At 42.5% G+C, this 21,219-nt stretch overlaps 1 protein-coding gene across 3 annotated transcripts in view; it reads left to right on the top strand.

Moving 5' to 3' along the window:
• NTF3 (neurotrophin 3) overlaps positions 1 to 21,219 on the top strand; it is a 60,952-nt gene that overhangs the window by 23,249 nt on the left and 16,484 nt on the right. Inside the window, exon 2 of one of the 3 annotated variants that reach the window (XR_006576188.1) lies at positions 5,422 to 6,465. The exons of the other annotated variants lie outside the window; for them this stretch is intronic. The gene's annotated coding sequence lies outside the window, so the exon portion shown is untranslated. Of the gene's footprint in view, positions 1 to 5,421; positions 6,466 to 21,219 lie in introns of those variants that run through there. 3 annotated transcript variants of the gene reach the window in all.

Raw genomic sequence — 21,219 nt, 5'->3', positions numbered from 1 at the left:
TGAGACATTGTTTCAGGTTGTGTTACCTACTGGCCTGATCCCGCAAACCCATAGTCACATAAGAAATTCCTTCCTCAATCACCTGAGTAACCCCATTGTCTTCAAAAGGACAAAGATGAAGTCAATGGGATTACAGTGTGAGTAGGGGCCTCACAAACTTGCTCTAATGGTTTCAGATTAAGAATCTCCTTATTTACATAAAGCCTAAATTGTAAGATTCACATGGTAGGGATTATCTTCACCCATGTAAAGTGTTCTGCCTACCTGTGGATACATTAATGTCATAACTATAAGACTGGAGTAATCAGTTGTATACAGGTTTGATATATATCCTCCTTGTTGCAGCGTGTCTGGGCTTCCCTTCAGTACACCGTCAGTAATATCTGACCAGTGCCCGGCGAAGTCTGTCATCTTTCCTATTGTTTCCTGTGTTGAGCTCGACAACCTTGACGCTGACCATCACGTTCTCTCAGGGCTTGGCTACACTTACAAATTTGCAGCGCTGCAGCAGGGTGTGAAAACACACCCTCTCCAGCACTGCAAATTGCGGCGCTGCAAAGCGCCAGCGCTGTCCGTTATTCCCCACAGGGAGGTGGAGTACGGACAGCGCTGGGAGAGCTTTCTCCCAGCGCTGGTGCTTTGACTACACTTAGCACTTCAAAGCGCTGCCGCGGCAGCGCTTTGAAGTGTAAGTGTAGCCAAAGCCTCAGCCCACTCTCATTGCTATCTTGATCAAAGAGACTGTTAGAAACACAGGGATAAATTCTGCCCTAACCTGTGCCCATACTACACCATTGGCAGAATTTGGTCCAAGGATATTGAGAGCTGGCTGGGCTGGTCTTTAGAATTTCTTTAGAAAGTATGCTTGGGCACTAATGAGACTAAAGATAACACTAAATTCATGTATTGGTTCAGGCATGTGGTACAGTTTGTTCTCTGCTATGGACGGGATAATAATACTTCACTCTTATATAACATTAGTTTTTGTCCCTATCACCGAACAATGATTCACTAATTAATCTTCACAGCCCATTGGGTAGAGAAGTGTTTAATATCCACATTTTACAGGTGGGGACAACTGAGACGCAGAGTTAAAATGATTTGCCCAAAGGCCACTGTAGACGGGTCAGACTCACCCCCGCGGCGCCTCCTGCTGGTGACTCTGGGAATTAGCTCTGTTCTAGCGCTGGAGCGCCCTCTGCAGGCCGGTGATCCGCCTGTCTTCAGGCCCCCGTGTCCCTCCCTGGACCCGGTGCCCTTTCACATGGGGTGCTGCCCCTGGCAGTAACCCCTTTCTCTCTGGGTCTCCCCTCCTTGGGGAACCCCCACCCTCTATCCCTGCCTTGCCTCAGTATTGGCTACTGCCAGTCATTGTCTAGCCCCACGTCCTGGGGCAGACTGCAGTATCAGCCTACTCATCACAGGCAAAGGGGTTTGGACCTGCTGCCTTGGCCTACCTCTGGGCTGCCCTCTGCAACCCCCAGAACCTGTTGTTAGCCCTCTGCTAGGCCGTAGCCTGGGGCTTTCTAGGCTGGAGCTCCCCAGCTCCTCAGCCTTTCCCCAGCCCTGCTTCACTCAGGTATCCAGTCTTAAGCTCCCTGCAGCCAGGCCCTTCTCTCTCTTCAGGCAGAGAGAGACTGTCTGAGCTTCTGGCTTCCCTGGCCTTTTATAGGGCCAGCTGTGGCCTGATTGGGGTGTGGCCCAGCTGCAACCACTTCCCCATCAGCCCAGCTTTTAGAGCCACAGCTCTCAAGCCCTGCCAGGCCACTTTTTAAACCCCGCAGGGCAGGAGCAGAGGTTCACCCTGCTACAGCCACACACAGCAAGGGATGGATCCTGCTGAAGTCAATGGAATTGTTGTCATTGATTTCAAAGGCAGCAGGACCAGGTCCCATGTCAGTAGTGGAACCATGATTAGTGCTCAACTGCCAAACCCAGGCAAAATGTACCCTTGAGCAGAGAACAAGCTGGAAGTATAGTTACCTCTGAAGCCTCACAATAGCACTTCAGAAGCCTTATGCTGGCCTTCCGCACAGGGATAAAATATACCTATTGTGCTTATTCCTCCAGGCCATGTGAACAGTCATTACAGTTATGGGTTTTGTACCAGCTTCTCTCACGTATTCATCAGTAGCCAAAGATACACTTTGACCTTTTCCTGGGGACTTGCATAAATCTACTCTCATGTCCAAAGTCAGATAAACAAAATATTATTTGAATGATGCAAAATAGACATACTGGATATTGATAAGAATAAACAAGAAGTGAATATTCAAAAGACAGAAAAAACACACTGTGCTTAGAGCTTGATTTACAGGTTTAAAACGGAGTCCGAAGGCTAATGCTGAGAGTCTTGAAAGTTGGATGTGCAGCAGTGCGGGCTGCATCACCACTAAAAAATGAAAATTAAACATTGCTCCCATTTAGTTAAGCAGAACTAATCTCATAAGTGGGTTATGGATTACTGAGACACGCTCTCATTCCAAAAAAAGAAGTCAAACAAAAAATCAAGTCACTGCAACCTGCAGGACGCTCCTTTTAAGTCTGGAATCAGTGAGACCAACACATGATTTTATCACCACAATAGAGGCTTGTCCAAGAGAGGACAAAATAAATTATTTCAGTATATTTAAAAGTAAATGACTTCCCTGAGCACCGCATTACAAAGGCCCCACAGTCCTGCAAGCTGCCTCAGCTCCCAAGGGAGTCAGTGGGTATTTAACATGTGCAGCACTTTGCAGCATCGGGCCCATTGATTTCAATCACAGGTGAGGCCACTCAGCACCCAGCAGGATTGGACTGTAACTGGAGAAGCAAATGTAAAATCAGAGGGTTTTTTTCACTGATGCAAATGGAAAGCTTAGCACAGAGGCAGTTCTAAAACAATAATCAAATGCTGTATACATAGTTTCCAATTTAAACTATGAAAATCTGATCCAAAGTCTACTGAAGTCAATGGAAAGACTTGCATTGACTTCAGTGGGGTTTGGATCAGGCCCTTCAAGCTAGATGCAACTGCTGGAGACAGATTTCTTGGGTAGGTCTGTGGGTCTTTAACTATGAAGGATCCAGTCCTGGTCATCTTGCTCATGTGAATATTTCTAGTGAACAGCAGTTGAGCCCTGGGAGTCATTCCCTGCCTGCTACATGGATCAGTCTGAGCAGATCTGCCTGTTGGAGGAATTTCCAGATCCTCACTTGCCTTCATAATACTCGGAGTTCAACCAATAGGCCCATGTCTTGAAGTGTATTACACAGTCTTTTTAATCTAGCCTGGGGTTGGCCTAGCTGTCCTGCCTCCAGGAGCACAGTCAGAGCCCACTTTCCCCTAATCCCGTGTGTGTGTGTGTGTGTGTGTGTGTGTGTGTGTGTGTACACGTGTGTACACCCACCCACTTGCCAATTTTTTGTTCCAGAGCAGCAGGCACTGGAAATTCAGCCAAGAGTCCAACTCCTCTGGGCCTTTCAAGTTTTAAGTCTGTGGACTTTCCATACCAGAGTACAAAAGAAAATTGAATTCTAGTTCTCAACCAAGACTGAGGATTTTATACTTAAGCAGACTATTGAGTGTAAAGACCCAGAATGGTTTTAATGGCTAAAGCATGGAGCTAGGGTAACTTGGTTGCTTCTGTTCTCAGGAACTTTTCTGAGAAACTGAGTCCTTACTGCTTTTTCATACCCATTTGTACCAGCCTGAACATTGCTGTTGCTATTCCAGGTAGCTAGCTTTCGTGGGTCCCCATGGAAGGAATTTGGTATTATGGGGAGGGGTTACCAGGACTCTGGCCAATGCTGAACTACTGCCAGGAGCCTCAGGTGTAAGACCCTTGAAAGCTTTGGCTGATAGTATTTTCTGCCCCTACTGCAGATTTCCTCCTAGAAACTTGATGCTTCTAGGGAGGGATGGGGTGCTACTGCTGTATGTCTCTTGACCTGAACTAGATAACTAGAGAAACTAAGGACGACACCACAGTGGAAGTGAGATTGATGGAAGTTATGAGGCTGTACATGCTATGCCGGCTGGTGAAGTTAAGGCACTTGGTGAGGTATGAAGTATTTCTGGGATGGAGTGTTTACAGGAAAAATCCCACAGCTCATGTCTGTACTATATATTTAAAAACTCCTGGAACTTCATTTTACAGGGGAGTTGATTAATGGCTATGCTGCATTTCAGCTCTGAGCCTATTGAACTTACTCTATTGGAACTGAGCAAGACATAGACTAGACAAATATGAACTCTACTTCTGGACTGTGATTTAAAGGTGGCTCTTTGCATAAAGGCATTTGTGTTGGGGCTCTGCTTATTGTATGCGTATAGTAGATGGTACAGCTGTAAAAATGGACCTCCCAGGAGACTCTTAAAGATAAGTCAGAAGCATTTTTTTGCCTCGGATACCTATATGATGAATAATCTGAAGGGCACCTGAAAATACTACCTTTCCTCTTCACATTTATCATCCTTTAAAACCTGGAGTGAAAGTAACTTAAAGGACTTACTGGTACCCTGGAGTCCTGAGCAGGGGGTGGGGCCTCAACTGGAAGAGGTGGGGCCTTTATATACCCAGGACCTTTAAATCTTGATTTAAAGGGCCTGGGTATTTAAAGGCCCCAGGGCTCCAGCTGCAGCTGGGAGCCCCAGGGTCTTTAAATCACCCCCGGAGCTACCAGCTGCAGAGGCCCTGGGGCTCAGGGGCGATTTAAAGGGCCTGGGGTGCTGGCCGCTACCACAACGGAGCTCTGGGCCCTTTAAATCACCGCCAGAGCCCTGCTGCCACTACCCAGATCTCCAGCAGCGGGGCTCGGGCAGCACTTTAAAGGGCCTGAGGCTCCCCACAGTGGCTGGAGCCCTAGGCCCTTTAAATCACCAGCCTGGGGAAAGCCCATCCGGTCTGGCATAGCGTACTGGCTCTTGCCGGCACGCCGTACCGTACCGGCTTACTTTCACCTCTGTTTAAAACCCATATGAGTTCAACATAAATGTCAAAATATGGTTTCTCCTGATTATGTTGTGTGTACAGTATTTATGTTGCAACTAGGGTGACCAGATAGCAAGTGTGAAAAATCAGGACAGGAGGTGGAGGGGTAATAGGAGCCTATATAAGAAACAGCCCCAAATATCAGGACAATCCCTATAAAATCAGGACATCTTGTCACCCTAGTTGCAACAGTCACTGTACGTTCTAGGGTCATAGCTAAATGTTGCTGCCCCCTTTAAAAAAAAAAAAAAGCCGATAGTATTTGCTAAAGTGTTATCACAGGGTATGTGAAATTAGCACTGTTTCTCCCCCATTTAGAAGGAGACATCTGTGATTATGGTTGGCAAATGCTGACTTTTTAATTGCTTCCACTATATCATCATCAACACCAGCAATTTCATTCAGTTGAGTCTGGAGTCACTTCATTACATATAAATTCTTACAGCTGTTAAGACTCATGAGGAGAAACTGATGTCCACAATCGCTGGGTTTGTGAAGTGGAAGAAAACGTGACTCAATTGAAGGCAATACACCACAAAAAAGATGATAAAACTGAAGGATTTTACACTCTGCTGGCAGACTATCGATTGTAAAGCCCCAGAATGATGAGAAAACTGAAGGTTTCTCACCAAGAAAGTTGTGAGACCCTTAAGGTTGTAATCTTCACAGACTGTGCACTGCTGTGCTGTAAATTGGAGACAGTGGAAAATCATTTTTAAAAGGTGCAACCTGTGTTAGATCCAAGAGGGAGTGTGCAAGGAAAGGATCTCTGTAGCATTTTGTCTACATTGCTATAATCCACTCCAGAACAAAAATGTATTTATCAATGTGCAGATCATAAAAGGCTCCAGAAAATATCACTTACATTTACATCTCTTCTAAATCTCCATAAGATCAAGCAGCCAAATCCATTCCATCGCATACGTTTAACTTTTTATATCAGTATGATACAAACACCAAGTTATGTGTTAAATTTGGAAACACTATGGTACTGTGTCTTCAAAGGGACTGGAAAAATGGTATTCTAGATAGCATGGGCAGCACAAAAAGAAAATATATTCTTATGGAAAACTGAATTTGCTACTAGAAATTGATACCACTGTATTATTTCTGGCCAAGCTTTTCTTGATAGCTGATAATTTTTTAAAGGGTTGCAATGATGCTAAATTACTTAGCTGCCCTGGTCCAAGAAAAACGAAGAGTTGGAGAGTCAGTACAGTTCAGATGATTGTTATTGAAATCCAGTGTTCTTGACAAGAAAATAATCTTTAGTTTGTTTATAATGAAAATGTTACTGATTGTTCTGACTGCATCTATTTGGCTAAATGCCCTTTATTGTTCAAGTCTAAATTATTATGTGTGGGTGACTAGCACGATGCATTTATGGAATGTTGCTTCTCTTTTTGCTGTGTCTGTTTTCATTGGACTGTTTTGATACTTTTATCTTCAATTAATTCTACCTTTCCTCTGTTCTTACTTTGGGTTTGATTCTTGTAGATTTAAGGCTTTACAGGGGGTGATGGTTCTTTTTTCTCTTTCTGTGCAGTACTTTGATCAGTCAGTATGGATGCTGATTATATTAAATTAAAATAAACAATTTAAAACACAAAGGATTGGTGTGTATAAGTGTAGCCCTACTGAAGTCAATGAAGTCATTTTAGTCACTTTTATATCAGCTGAGAATTTGGTCCCAAAGTGGGTGTCCACACATCTTCACATCTTAAAAAATAAGTAGAGCTGGTCAAGAATTTTTCACTAAAATGGTTTTTCAATGGAAAATGCAGTTTCCACAAAATGGAAATTTTCCACAGGATTTTCAATGTACTGATAAAAATATTAATATTTTGGTTTGTTGAACCAAATTGAAACACTGTTTCAAATCAGTTTAATGTTTAACTCCATGATGCTGTGTTGTCTTTCGGGGGTTGTGCTTCTTGTTCTCATTCTTGGGCCCCCACTGTTCCCTATAGGACAGGCTATGGGGTCAGACTACATCTCCAGTGATGCAAGATGTGATCCCCCTCTAACTGACCTGCATGGTGCATCATGGGAGTCATGTGACTAACACATCATGGGAGATGGAGGGAGGGAAATACAGTTTAATGGTCCACTGATTCAAAAAGAGGCATTTCAATTTGGCTTAACACACTGAAATGAAGCATTCTGCTATTTCCTAACCACAACATTTCAGAACTTTTTGTTCTGTGACAAATTAATATTTCAACTTTTCATCCCAATTTGGGATGGAGAAATGTTAGAATTATCTGTGGGCTGGAAATTCCTATTTTCTCTCCACCCTAAAAAATGAAAGGAAGTTACACGTGCTTGCACTTCCTGGAAATGGTTCTGTAGGAAAGACAGGACATGCTGCTTAAGAGCTTGATATTAGCCTGGTCCCAGCGGCCAGCTTTGAGAAAGGGTCTGCATCGAGGAGCCCAGAGGTACCACCAGCTGAAGCTGCCACTGAAGGACCATGGAGAGAGACTATCAGGTGTCCCTCGGCAACCTTAGAATACTCACAGCCAGTTTGGTCACCACTCTTCTGTTAATCATGTTTATTTTGAATACAATCATTGCTAGCATATCCATAGACCCTGAGGAGTTGCAAGCCAATGACCCTTGTTCTGCTCACCTCTCCCCACTTTAAACGGTCCATGAGAATTCTCACACTGGCAGAGGCGGCTGCTGCTCTTCTCATTTTTCAGTCCAGTCTTTCATTTGACTGCCAAAGCCAGCCTCTTTGCTCACAGAGTGCCCCTCAGGGCTCCCTGGCATGCAGTAGGAGTGTGGCAATTGTTACATCCTTCTGAGTGTGCTCCTTTTCACAGCCAGCTGAAATAGCCAGTGCAGTGGGGTCGGAGGTCAGGATTCATCTTCCTCCTCCCCCCTTTCACGGGAGGGGGGCAATGCCAACAGCAGATCTAGGCCCTGCAATAACTGAGACAGGCCCTGCAGGGCGGGACTACAAGGAAAGGTGCGTCTCACTCCCAACTGTGCACATTTACACAACAGCTGATCATAACCTGTCCATAAATGTGAAATCAGGAGTAGTTCCCAGTTTCAATTCTGGAATAGAAAGTGAATAAAGAAGGTGTCAGGCCACCAGCTGCTGTTGACAGGGCAACCTGACACTTTGATGTTAAAAGAATGAGGAGTACTTGTGGCACCTTAGAGACTAACAGATTTATTTGAGCATAAGCTTTTGTGTGTGTATGTGTGTGGGAGGGGGTTATCTTAAAACCTACCATTTTCTCCTCTGGCTCCAGTGCCTCCCTTCCCCTTCCCCACCTGCCTCTCACTTCCAGTTCTTCTTCTATCATTGTCCCTTAATAATAGGTCTGGTCAAAAGATTTTTTTTTTATTTTCAAAACACATTTGGTGAAAAATAGCTGCACCCCCTCCCCCTTTTAAAATTTTGTTTCTTTCAAATTTTGTCCAGTTTTTCAATGGAAAAATACCAAACAAATTGGTTTTTATTTTCCTTCCCCACTTCTCTCCATTTTTCTTCCTTTTTCTCATGTCAAAATGGAAAAAAGAATCAAGGGGGGAGGGAAGGAGGCAAAGAGGAGCAAAAAACGGGAAACAAACTTGGGGGAAGATCATTTTTTTTTCCCATCAAAAATGGAAATTTGGAAGTTACGAATTTTTTTCCCAAAAAATTTCCGTTCCAAAGAACTTGCTATTTCTCAACTCACCCTACTTATAACCTCTTCTAACATAATCGATATAGGGATTTTTGTTTCCTGAGGTCCCAGCTGTGCACTGTTATGAATGGTTGCAAAGCTAGGACATCAGCAAACAGTGTCCCCAGTCAGATTCCAATGGAGGTAATATGTACTCCTGGAGACAGTATGACTAGGAACCTGTAGTTCTAATTAGAACACCCTGGGAAAAAAAGAGTGTGGTGATGTTGAGGCTCGGGGGGAAAAGTGGAGAACTGCACAAATGGGATGAAAGGGAAGGAAAACAACAGTAATTTAAATAGCTGACAGTTTACAGATATGTTCTCTTTGACACAGGAACCTTTCAAAGTAGCATTGAGGTAGGAACAGCCTATTTGAAAGTAACAGCACCCGGAGTTGAGCCTCAAGGGTTCGGTGAATAAGCATAAGAGTGTCTACAGGCCTTCATGCTGGATATTTAACCTATCTGTGAACCGGTGTTCCTTTCTGTCTTGAATGTTGTCATGTCTGGAAGCATCATGCCCTGGAAGGGAGGGGCAGCAGTGAATGACCTCACCATTTAACATTTTCTGATTCCCAGAACTAACAGCTTTTGGTCACAGTGCTTACAGAAATGATGTAAAGAGATAATGGTCCCCAGTGTTTGGCATAACTGGGGATAATGGGATTTAGGGGATAACAGACTCTAGTCTCCAATATATGACACACAATATCACTGAGTACATGGAGGATTATGGAATACCAGAGAGATCCTGTATTTTCATCTTGACCCATTAAATAATTTATTTTTTAATATTCCCTTAAGTGTTTCTCTCAGCTCCAGGGGCCTGAATCAACTGCCACCAAAGCCAATGGAAAGACTCCCATTGACTTCCTTGGGTGTTGGATCAGGCCCTAAAGGTGCTATATCAAAAAACATGTAATACTTACACAGAGACCTAAGAATACCTAAAGACAAATGAACATAGAGTACATGGAAACTCATGAGTTGCAAATCTTTCTGCATATGCTGTGTATGTCGTATGGCCCATGAGTTTGGCCTTCACGGAACAGGCCCAGTGTATCCTCACAGTCATGAAAGGGACTAAAAGACGTGCAGCATCATTAATGCTAGTTATCTGTGGTTTCCTGTGTCAATGCAGGGCAGAGAGTAATGAGAAGAATGTGGTTCTGGGGCCAGCAACACTATCGCAACTTACCTAGTAAGAAAGGAGTTAACTCACTGCACTGCGTCCATTTTCCAGGAAGATTTTTTTTTTCTCCCTGCTAGCAAATTTTAACTCTATCTAGGTAAGTAAGCCAGGAGAGCAGCCCTTTGCCATTTCTTTCTTGGAATTTGGGATGCAAATCTGATGTTTAAGGAAAGAGAATCTTACTGCAGTATATTCGAGCAACCTCTACACTCTGGCCTATAAAATGGTGGTGTGTGGTGTGGTTTTTTTTTTTTGTTTGTTTTTTTTAAATAAACTCTGGGGCAGACAGTAGTCTTCCAAAACTCCACATACTAACATTCCCAAGTGGTGCTATGCTTTGGCTAGTTTGAGAATATCCTACCAGTTTATGCTTTTTTCACAATGCTAAATTACAAAAGCAAATTCCACCTCTGGCAAACTATGTGGTGATGGAAAGAGCAGGACATCCCTAAGACGCCACATTTAGAACATAATGGAAGAGCTCTCCGACCACCTTGTTGTCTGGTTTAGATGTCAGGACTATTTATAGATGTCAAACCATGCTATAGAGACTTCCTTAGAAGAGGATATCTCAGACTATGGTCCATGGAATACTTGGCAGTAGTATGTAGAGCGATGTCTGGTCACATGGGTTGAAACTTTCAAAGCCACTTAGGGGATTGTGGCACTCGGAGAATTGGGTAGTGTTAGGCAGCTTCAAAAATTCCAGCCCTGGTGTTAGTTCTCTTTCTTTGTTTCCAGCTGCTACATTTCATTAAATGCTTTCCTGAGTTTTCCATATCAGCAATCACTGTGGTTGCCATGCCAAGATGTAATGAGCAATGATTTGTGAAGCCATCTCCCTATTAAGGGCTGGATTACATATAAAATTTCCCCTAAATAACAAAAAGAGTGACTTAATAGATTCAGTTGTTCATGCAAGTGTGTATGTGGAGACTTAGCTAGGATTAACAGGGACATATTTCAATTTAGCGTAAGTTGATTCCTTATTGATTTAAAGTAATGGCAGAAATAAACATGCCCAAACATGTGCAAAGGGGTTTGCACCAATTAGCTAAATCCATTTCTAACCTGCTTTAGCTAAATCAGTGCCACCACTGTGTGTAGACAAGCTATTATGTGGTCCACAATGTTAGCAGCGAAATAGTTACTTATGGTGGCATTTAAATGGTAATAATACTACTCAGAGTAATTGTTTCAAGCTATCTGTAGCTTGTCTACACTGGGATTTTAGCACCTGCTATAGCTACACCAATATAGCTGCATTGATGCAAACCCCTTACCATACGTATGCTGCACCAATGAAAACAGAGACTTGCAGAGGCGTGGCTTACCCTGATTTGAAATGAGCTGCACAAATACCAACCATTTTTCACACTGGTGCAGCATGTCTAAGGAAGTGGCTTTCATTGGTGCAGTTCAGACTGGTATTGGTTTACATATGGATCACAAGCTGAAGGTTTTCTTCACAGCCGTAAGAGCTTAGATTCTAGAACACAAGATGGCAACCACAATGACATGGGTCTTGAAGCTGACTAGTTCATATCACCAATACAAAATATTTATTGTGCATGTGCAAAGACAAGTACAGAATCTTAGGTCTTAGAGCTGGCTCTCTCTGTCTTAGGTACTTGTATGGCACCTGTTACTGTAGTTTCTAAGTACTTCACAATCTTTGTATTTTTCCTCACAACACCCCTGTAAGGTAGCAAAGTGCTATTATCCCCATTGCACAGATAAATTAAGTAACTTGCCCAACATCACAGAGAGTCTGTGACTGAGCAGAGAACTGAACCTAGGTTTCCCAAGTGTCAAACTTGTGTCCTAACCACTGGGCTATCCTTCCTCTCTGCTAGAACACAGTGGAAAATCCTGTGAGTTATTTTGTGACTAGTCGTGTATCAGATTGATCCAACCATGTTTGAAGCCCTTAGCATTCACAAAGTTTTGAAATTGAATACATGTATTCGATCACAATTGTGTGTGTTCCACATAGAATGAATATTTTTAACTCGCTATCCATCTGTGTGCCAGATTCTGAACCTTGAGCTTTTAAGATTAAATGCCAATCGAAGATGCTTCCCAATTCATCCATTTGTGAAATTTCTCAAATATTTTCAAAGACCACATAAACTATTGCAAATAATAGGACTGGTTCACAAATGCTTTGTAAAGCCAGGTTTTGTATGTGTATACAATCAGCTCTATTGGGTATACAGTTATGATTATTTGTACCATATTTGCATCTCGTGGCCTTAATCAAGATCACTGCTCTATTTTGCCAGAGCACCGTACAGAGTATAAGACAAGATTTAACACATGGCCTAAGAACATGAGGGAAGGTGGATCGATAGTACAAGGATGTTTTAGTAGGGCCTAGGTAAGTAATAAACCTTTCAGTGGCAGTAAATACAATAATGAGCTGTTCATGCAGCAGTGCCCACTAGCATCCTACTTTATATATAGATCCAAATAAATGTGATCAATATTCAAGAACCTTAACAAGAATTGGAAGCGGGAGAGGGAGTTTCAAAGATCCATAGATTCCAAGGCCAGAAGGGACCATTGTGATCATCTAGTCTGACCTCCTGTATAACACATACCATTGAACTTCCCAAAATTATTCCTAGGGCAGATCTTCTAGAAAAACAGCCAATCTTGATTTAACAATTGTCAGTAATGAAGAATCCATCATGACCCTTGGTAAATTGTCCCAAGGATTAATTACTCTCGCTGTTAAAAAGCTCTCATAAGGAAATGAAGATGCAAATCTTTGACCTGGCAAACACCGGTTAAAATCAAGTGCAAGTGGCACCAAGACATAAAATAGGAATGCTTCACACATGCTAATACATAGTGCTCTGTCCTTAATATATTTCAACTTATAGTGCACTGGAGCATTTATTATTATTTTATTTTGTTAAATACAAGTAGATATACACCTAGCCGCTGTGAAATGTCTAAGTGTATAAGCATAATGAGCCAGATTCTCAGTTGCTGTAAATTGGGATAGGATCACTGAAGTATATGGAGTTATGCTGATTTACACCAGCTGAGTGCCTGATCCCTTTTAAACCTTGATATTCTATTTGGATGTAAACCTTCTGACCCAAGTTCATTTCTCTAGTTTTCCTGTATGTTAAGGGCGAGGTCCTGAGATTATACGAACCAGAGTAATTCCATTGCAGTCAACAGAGCTGCACCAATTTATACCAGCTAAGAATCTGGTCCTGAAAATCAAATCCTAGACCCACTGAAGTTATGGTAAAATCCTTACTCTTATATTTCAGACTATCACCAAAACTAGCTGATCCTTCCTTTCGTTTTATGTTATTCTCCAACTTCCACGTTTCTCCATTTCTTAGGCTTCCCACAATGATTCACTGTACTATTTCAGTCTTAAAATATTTGCCACTTTTTTTTTAGGGTTGCCAACTCTCAAATTTTTTTGGTGTCTTAATATTTGATGATTTTCTTAAGACTGCAGCTCCTGGAGTCTTGTGATTACAGGAGACTCTGCTTTTACTATTTATTTATTTATTTAATTTTTGGTAGGTGGCCTGGCTGCAAAGAAAAATCTGTCAAATCTTGAGTCAAGTGCAGCCTAAAGGCTCAGAAACCAGAAGGCAAATAAAAAAATTTTTTTTAAAAAAACGAAAATTTGTTTGGCTTAAAATCTCATGGTTTTTAAAAATCTCTTGATTTTTGGGGGCCCAACTCAAGATTTTTCAACTCTTGGAGTTGACTAACTCAAGTCTTTGGAGCTCTCCCACTTCTCCCTTTTGTCATTTAAATATTTCAAAACCCCTCTCCTCTTCTTAACACCACATGTTCAGTGATTTGAAGTTTCTTCTAGGGTTGCCAGGCGTTTAGGTTTCGACTGGAACACCTGGTTGAAAAGAGACCCTGGCAGCTCCGGTCAGCAGCACTGACCAGGCTGCTAAAAGTCCGGTTGGTGGCTCAGTGGGGCTAAGGCAGGCTCCCTGCCTGCCCTGGCTCCTCATGGCTCCTGGAAACAGCTGGTATGTCTGGCTCCCAGGTACAGGGGCAGCCAGGGGGCTCCACACACTTCTGGCACTCCAAGCACCAGCTCTGGAGGTCCCATTGGCCATGGTTCCCGGCCAATGGGAACTGTGGGGGCAATGCCTGTAGGCAGCACACAGAACCCGCGGCCCCTCCGCCTAGGAGCCAGACATGCTGGCCGCTTCCAGGAGCTGTCGAGGTAAGAGCCACCTGGCCAGAGCCCACACCCCAACCCCCTGCCCCAGCTTTGAGCCCCCTCCTGCACCCAAACCCCTTCCCAAAGCCAGAACCCCTTTCTGCACTCCAAACCCCTCATCCCTGGCCCCACACCCCCAGCCGGAGCCTGCACCCTCTCCTGCCCCCAAAACCCCTGCCCCAGCCAGGAGCCCCCTCCTACACCCCAAACCCCATCATCCCTGGTTGCATCCCAGAGCCCACACACTCAGCCCTTAGCCTTCACCCCTTCCCACACCCCAACCCCTTGCCCCAGCCTGGTGAGAGTGGGGGACAGTGAGAGAAGGAGTGGGGGGTGAGGCCTCAGAGAAGGGGCAGGGCCTCAGAGCAGGGGGCAGGGCAAGGGTGTTCAATTTTGTGTGATTTAGAAAATTGGCAACCCTAGTTTCTTCAGTCTTTCGCAAGCCCAAGATTTCATTTTAACCAGGAGTCCTCCATTGATGACTGCTGAGTTTGCCATTTATTGTTCTTTCCTCTCTATATACAATTGTATTCTAGCCTATGGATTCCTCTACAACCTTCATTGCCATAGTATCTGAGTGCCTTCCAGTTGTACGATAAGTGGTATGACTAACATTTGTCACACACACTTTGTTCTTCCTCTCCCCAGAGGGAGAATGGTGTGTACGGTGGAATGTTTTGTTTTAGTGGGTGGTTATTTTTGCTTGTTTTGTTTTCATTGTACACATTGCTATGTGCTTATATTAGAGATGGCAGGTCAAAGATGTGTGCCATGCTCTTGTGTTAGACCAACCCCTGAGACAGCTGTCTCCTACATAGAAAAGCTTTCCCTTTCAAGGAGAAAAGTTTCATTGTGCCTAAGGAGCAGAGTTGTCAACTCTGACCCTTCTGTTCCCCTCAAACCCGGGCCTTTGAATTAGAAGAACTGTATAGATAAACAAATTGGAGTAAGACTGAGGCAGAAGACATTTGTGCAAGACTCACTATAGGTTTTTACGCTAGTTATTACATAGTTTGAACTGCAGTGAAATGGCTACACCAAAACCCTGAATCCCAATACTTGGACTTTAGCGTTCACAATCCAGGATTTTGCCGCTTGATCCCTTTGCTATATGAGCCAGATCTCCAGCCCAGACTCAGGACCCTAAGGTGTTCACTATTCCCAGACACCACCGATAGAGTATTTGAGGGCAGGTTCCTGGGGATAACAAGATGTCTGCTCCACCCTGACAGGTACAACTAAAAATAGAGCACACATACTCATACCGCTACCAGTCTAGCTCCTTCTATATGCCCTTGATTACACTGCCCCAGTACCCAGACATTCCCTGCATTATTACCATAACATTTTGGTGGCAGACAAAAATTCAGAATTGTGTGTGTTTATAGAGAGAGATATATCTACACACACACACACACTTACTTCAGTAGGCAGACTGAGTACAACTGTCCTTCCCTCCCTGTAAATTAGTTAATTAAAGATCCATGTCCTCCATGCACATCTCCAGCTGTAGTGCTTGTGTTACTTAGGAGTTCCTTTGGAGAGGAGCTGGAAGGAATCTCTCTCACCCATCCATGCAGTGGGGCCATTCTGTGGCTGCTATTCCAACCTTAAGAAGCTATTTACACTGTGGTGCTTGGCAGATAGGGGCTTCTTCCGCAGCAGTGTGTGGGATGGTTGGTGGGACATATGAAGGCTAGTTTGAGGCTTGCAAATTGTACCTATCTGGATCTTTGGAGGGATGGTGCAACTCTGGAGTACTAAATCTCTGAGGCTACAGTAATGGCAATGGAGCATAAGACGGAAGGATCCTGCCCCATCTCTGGTCCCTAAACACCTTGCCTTCACATGGCCCATCTTTTCAGTGTTTTTACTGTACAGATTAAGTACAGATATTCTGAACTTTAGCTGAGATGCTTGAGGCTAGTCTACACTCAGAAATCCCACAAATTTAACTTAAATCTGTTTATTTCAATTCCTGGTCTGCCACAGACTTCCCATGGGGCCTTGGGCAAGTCACTTAGTCCTTCTGTGCCTCAGCTTCTCATCTGTACAAGAGGGCTAATAGCACTTCCCTACCTCACAGGGGTGTTGCAAGGGTAAATACATTACAGATTGACGCACTCAGATACTACAGTGATGGGGACTAGATACGTTCTTTAGATGGGTAAAACAATGCAACCTTTTCATGTTAATCAGTTTAAAACTGATTGTAATGGTTTATCTTTCACCTGTAGATTTACCAGCGCAAACTAGGCATTGGTAAAATTAAGCCATAATTAAACCAGCTCAATAACAGAAAAGAATTCTGGCAGTAAATACTGCACTGGTAGTTCAGCACTGAACAGGAGGTGCACACGGAGGGTTTAATGTTTCTTTCACTCACACTGGGTTTATGCCAATTTAATTCCATTGATCTCACTGGAGTTTCCTCACTGTTTGCACCAGTATAACTGAGAGAAGTGTGAGGCCCAGAGAACAGCAGGGGTCCATGGTCAGAATAAAGCATTAGACAGTTGTATTTCTCTTAACAGCCTGGGCAGTTTTCTAGTGAATAACTTGTATCTCACATGTGAGCACAACAAGGAGCAATAACAGTTATGCCGTTGATTTACAGATGTTCAGTGCAATTTATTGCAGCGTAGAGAATGAAAAGGAATAACTGCTCCAGAGAAAAGTCATGTTGTATACAAAGGAGAGAAAAAATGCATTAGAAGCCACTATTAAGTGAACAAGCGCCCCCCTTTGGCATTTACCCCAAAGTGAAGCAGTTGAGGGGGAAAAACAACAATAGGCTTCTGTGTTGCATTACTCTAAAAATGCACTTGAATGAAAGCAAATAGTATCATAATGAGCTAAGTCAGAGAGCAGTTCAATTAGCTGTAGAACTTAAAGGAGTTTATAATAGCAGCTTTTATAAAGAAAGACTCGGTTGGGATGGAAAAGAGGAGAATGTGTGGTAAGTTAAATGCCGCTTACAAAATGGGAGAGTCTGATCAAACTGATCCAGATTAGTCCTTCACAGCGGTAAGACCTTAAAATTAGGACATGGGGATAAAAAGAGAGTTTAGTCTAAACTATTTCATGCCAAGGGTATTCAACATATGGAATATGTTACCCAGAAGAGTAACTGAAGCAAGGAGGACTAATGTTTTCAAGAGAGAAAAGGACAAGGAACTACATAAGGAAATTTCAAGCTTCAAAGGGATATTAGTCAGATTTTTGCTAAAGAGTAGCTAAAGATTTTTGCTGGGTGGTGTGCAGGGAGGGGGGTTGAGGGAAATTTTGTGCTAATCATGGATTTTTGTTTTGTTTTGTCCCTCCCTGGGGTGGGGGGTTCTTTTGGCAGGGGGAGGTTGCACTTTGGCTTTTTGTTGTTTCATGACAGTATTTTTGCTCTTCTGCAGTACAATGAACAACTAATAACATTTTAAGAATTTTAAACGTTGTTGTTGAAAAATTCTAACATCTAGGCCTAAATTCTGGAGTCCGTACTCATTTCATTCTCCCCAGTTGATTGTACTGGAAGTTTTAGGAGAGAAAAGATTTTCAGTAGGAGGTGGGGGCCTAGTTCTCTTCCACACTCGTGAAAACATCACCCTAAATAAAGAAGCCCTCAGGGCTTGGTCCATGCACTGCAAGATAATGGCAGATTTGTCTTCAGGACAGAGCATGGGACAATTTATAACAATGCTGCTGATGGTATTCTGCTACGTATGAGTCTATTACTCAAGTAATACTCTCATTGACTTCAGTGGAAGCTTATATGCATAAGAACCACAGGACTAAAGCATGGCAAAAAAATTTGGCTAACACCTTTTTTCAGAGAAAAATGGAAATTTGTGTCAAATTCACTGAACCTTTTCAATAAAAAACAAAAAACAAAATCAGCAAAAACCAAAATATTTAGTTTCAACATTTTCTAAAGGACACATTTTGATTCCAGACAACATGTTGTTTTGAAATTTACTTCAATTTCATAAAACAAAGTTTAAAAAGGTAAAAATAACTCCAATAAAACTAAATGTTTTATTTCAGGTCAAATGAAACACTTTGTTCAACCCAACATGATTTTTTTTTCAACTTTCTGGTTCACCAAAACATTTTTAAAAATTGTTTTGTGTTGACACAATTTTTTTTCCCAAAAAATTTTTTTGGAACAGCCAGCAAATTAAAAAATCAGTTATTTGCCTAGTTTGACTCAGGATCAGTATTCTGCTATACTGAAGGGTATAGATGGCTGTGTTTTATTGTTGGATTACTCCCTGTCCAATGATACATTGCTATGTGAATATGTAAAGAGACTATTAAAGCTAAAGTAAACAGTAAAATGAGAAGCAAAAATGGCCCAAAACCACAACCTGTAATCCAAACCCCTTCTAACTTCAGGAGTGTTTTACATCCAACATTTTATTTTATTTTCCTGCAGGGGGGAGACCATGCAAGATATCAGGATAAGCCACTGTTTTTGGAGATGAAATTTCATAAAAATAGTTTGAGTGATTTTGGAACACCTAATCCAAAACCTCAATCTAATCCCAATTTATTCTCTAGCCCAGTGGCTCTCAGCCTTTCCACACTACTGTACCCCTGTCTGAAGGAGTTTTGTGTATCCTCTAGTTTCAGTTGCTCACAGACATAAAAATACAGAAGTGTCACAGCATACTGTATTGAAAATTTTCTTACTTTCTCATTTTTGCCATATAATTGTAAAATCAATTGGAATATAAATATTGTACTTACATTTCAGAGTCTAGTATAAACAAGTCCATTGTCTGTATGAAATTTTAGTTTGTACTGACTTTGCTAGTGCTTTTTGTGTCACCTGTTGTAAAACTAGGCAAATCTAGACGAGATGATGTACCCCCGGAAGACCCCGGCATACCCCCAAGGGTAGGTGTACCCTGGTTGAGAACCACTGCTCTAGCCCAAACCCTGAAAACCATTCCAAAACCTAATCTCAATCTTAGGATCAGTTCCTGGATCAATTGCTAGGAAGGAGGGGGAACAAAACAAAAAACCTTGAGCTAGAGGTTCTCTTCTGTTTTTAAGACTTTGCATACAGCACACCTATATGCTCTTTTAATAGGTGAGGAATCTATTTTGAAGATCAGGTACAGATGTTTTGGTTATGGAGCTCTCATTTCATAGGCAACTGTCAATCCACTGCATCAAGGGGTAGCATAAGAGGTCTAATCAGGTGCCTGATGAATCTGCTGATGGCTGACAAGCCCAATTTGAGAGGAACACAGCTTGTTAACAAATTTCATAGATCCATGAGTTGTCTGAATTGGAGTCCAAGATTACAGTACTCTTTCTTCTCCCCTTTACTGGAGTGTATTCATAAATATAACAGAAATGAGTCCATTTGTTCATTAATTAAGTTCTTTCCTCCTGTTATGTAACTGAATACCATTTGGGTTAACATTAGTGGTGGCTCCAGGGTTCTGATCCAAAATTTATCAGCGTTTGAGGGAAAGGGAAGAAGTATTAGGATCGGAGATCTTAGTTCAGGCCCATGTGTAGGACACATCAAATAAGGGAAAAGGACACTATGGTTTCATGACCACATTGCTCATAAACTTCCACACATTTCACTCATTCCATCTTCTCAGGTCCAAGATACCAGTTATGTTCTACACTGAACCACATTCTGTTCCCAGTTGCACCAGGGTAAATCAGGAGTAACACCACTGAAGTCATTAGAGTTATGCAGAGTCTGCACCAATGTAATTGAGAGCAGAATCCATCAGTGTTTCTTAAATTCTTTCAAGTTATTTTTAGTCATGGTGATCATAAACATTAATGCCTGACCCATTCCCTTGTGGGCTCCCTCAAAACATCTCACCAGCACTAACAGTAATCTAATAGAAATCTGACCAGCTCAGACATTAGGCCACATTATAATTTCAATTATAAGCAAGTCACTTGGTTTGTGTGTGAATGAAATCAGAATTTGACCCAAGATCTTTGATTTCAAGTGGTGTATGTAACCCATGCCCACTTGACATGGCACTCTGTCCCCCTTTGGTGGTGGCTTGCTCACCTAAAGATTGATGAGCCTGCTACAGCCTTGGCTAAGAGAGTTGGGTGTTTTAGGTCAGGTAGCAGCTACCCATGCATTAAGATCCAAAAGTCACAGGTTCAATCCCAACTACCAGTGGGCCACCCAGAGGTGTTGGTGCCCCATCAAATGGGAGTAAAGGCTGTGTCCCATTTTCTTCTTTTTTCAGTAGTCCCAATATATGCCTCTAAAATTCCTTATCTTGTTTAAGTATATCCAGCGCAAATATGTTCCATGTAAACCAAACGTCTGCCTATGCACTGCAGTCTGGTGGAGGTTAGAGAATACTTTTTAATTACATCAGTGTTGGGTTGTCATGTTATTCTCTTCTCTTCACTCACCTAAGTCTTAGTCGAATCTACATTCAAACCACAAACCCTGTCCCCATATATACTGTAACTATGGGGGGGGGGAAGAGGGTGAACTCACTCATGGTATAGGAGGACACATTAAATTCTTGAGGTGTGATGTGCTTTTGAACCTTAGCTTTTTAACAGTTTTCCAAGAGGGCATGTGAGCTCTTTTCCAAATGTGTATATTCTTTCCCTCAGTGATAGCCACTGCAAAACGCTGCCTTCACCTCAACGGAAGCCCTATACTCTTGCTTGCAGCTCAGTAAACTGCTTAAGCTTCCTGTAGTCAAATAAGTCTGAAAACTTCTTATCCCCCTTGCATCCAATTATCCCAGGATATTAAGTGACCTCTCACCTTCTCTAAAGGGTTTCCCCATTTGTACTCCCCCCCAAAGTTCCTAAGGATGTGATTGCTTTGCCCTGTTTTTACACTGGGCTCCCTTCCATATTTTCTAGGAGCGGATTACGCTTAGGTTAGGAAGATGCTGGTCTTTGAGATTTCAGTGAATACTGTCCCAGTTTTCTAGCACTGGTAATGTGGTATTTTAACAGGTCCCTTCATTCTCCATCTACATGGATTATATTTGCTGGGTTCAACTCCACCACAAATGTCTTCAGAGAGCTAAATTGTCACAGCCCTTTATTCAGTGGAAGAAGAGAGAGAATAAACCTCTCCATCCCCTCCTGTTACTCCCTAGCTCAGCCTGCTCACATTCTGATTTTGGCTGCAG

This window comes from Mauremys mutica, chromosome 1 (assembly GCF_020497125.1).
Source record: "Mauremys mutica isolate MM-2020 ecotype Southern chromosome 1, ASM2049712v1, whole genome shotgun sequence".
Classification (NCBI taxonomy): domain Eukaryota; kingdom Metazoa; phylum Chordata; order Testudines; family Geoemydidae; genus Mauremys; species Mauremys mutica.
The sequence above is the reverse complement of the archived record's forward strand: the minus strand, read 5'-3'. Positions and strand labels throughout refer to the sequence as shown.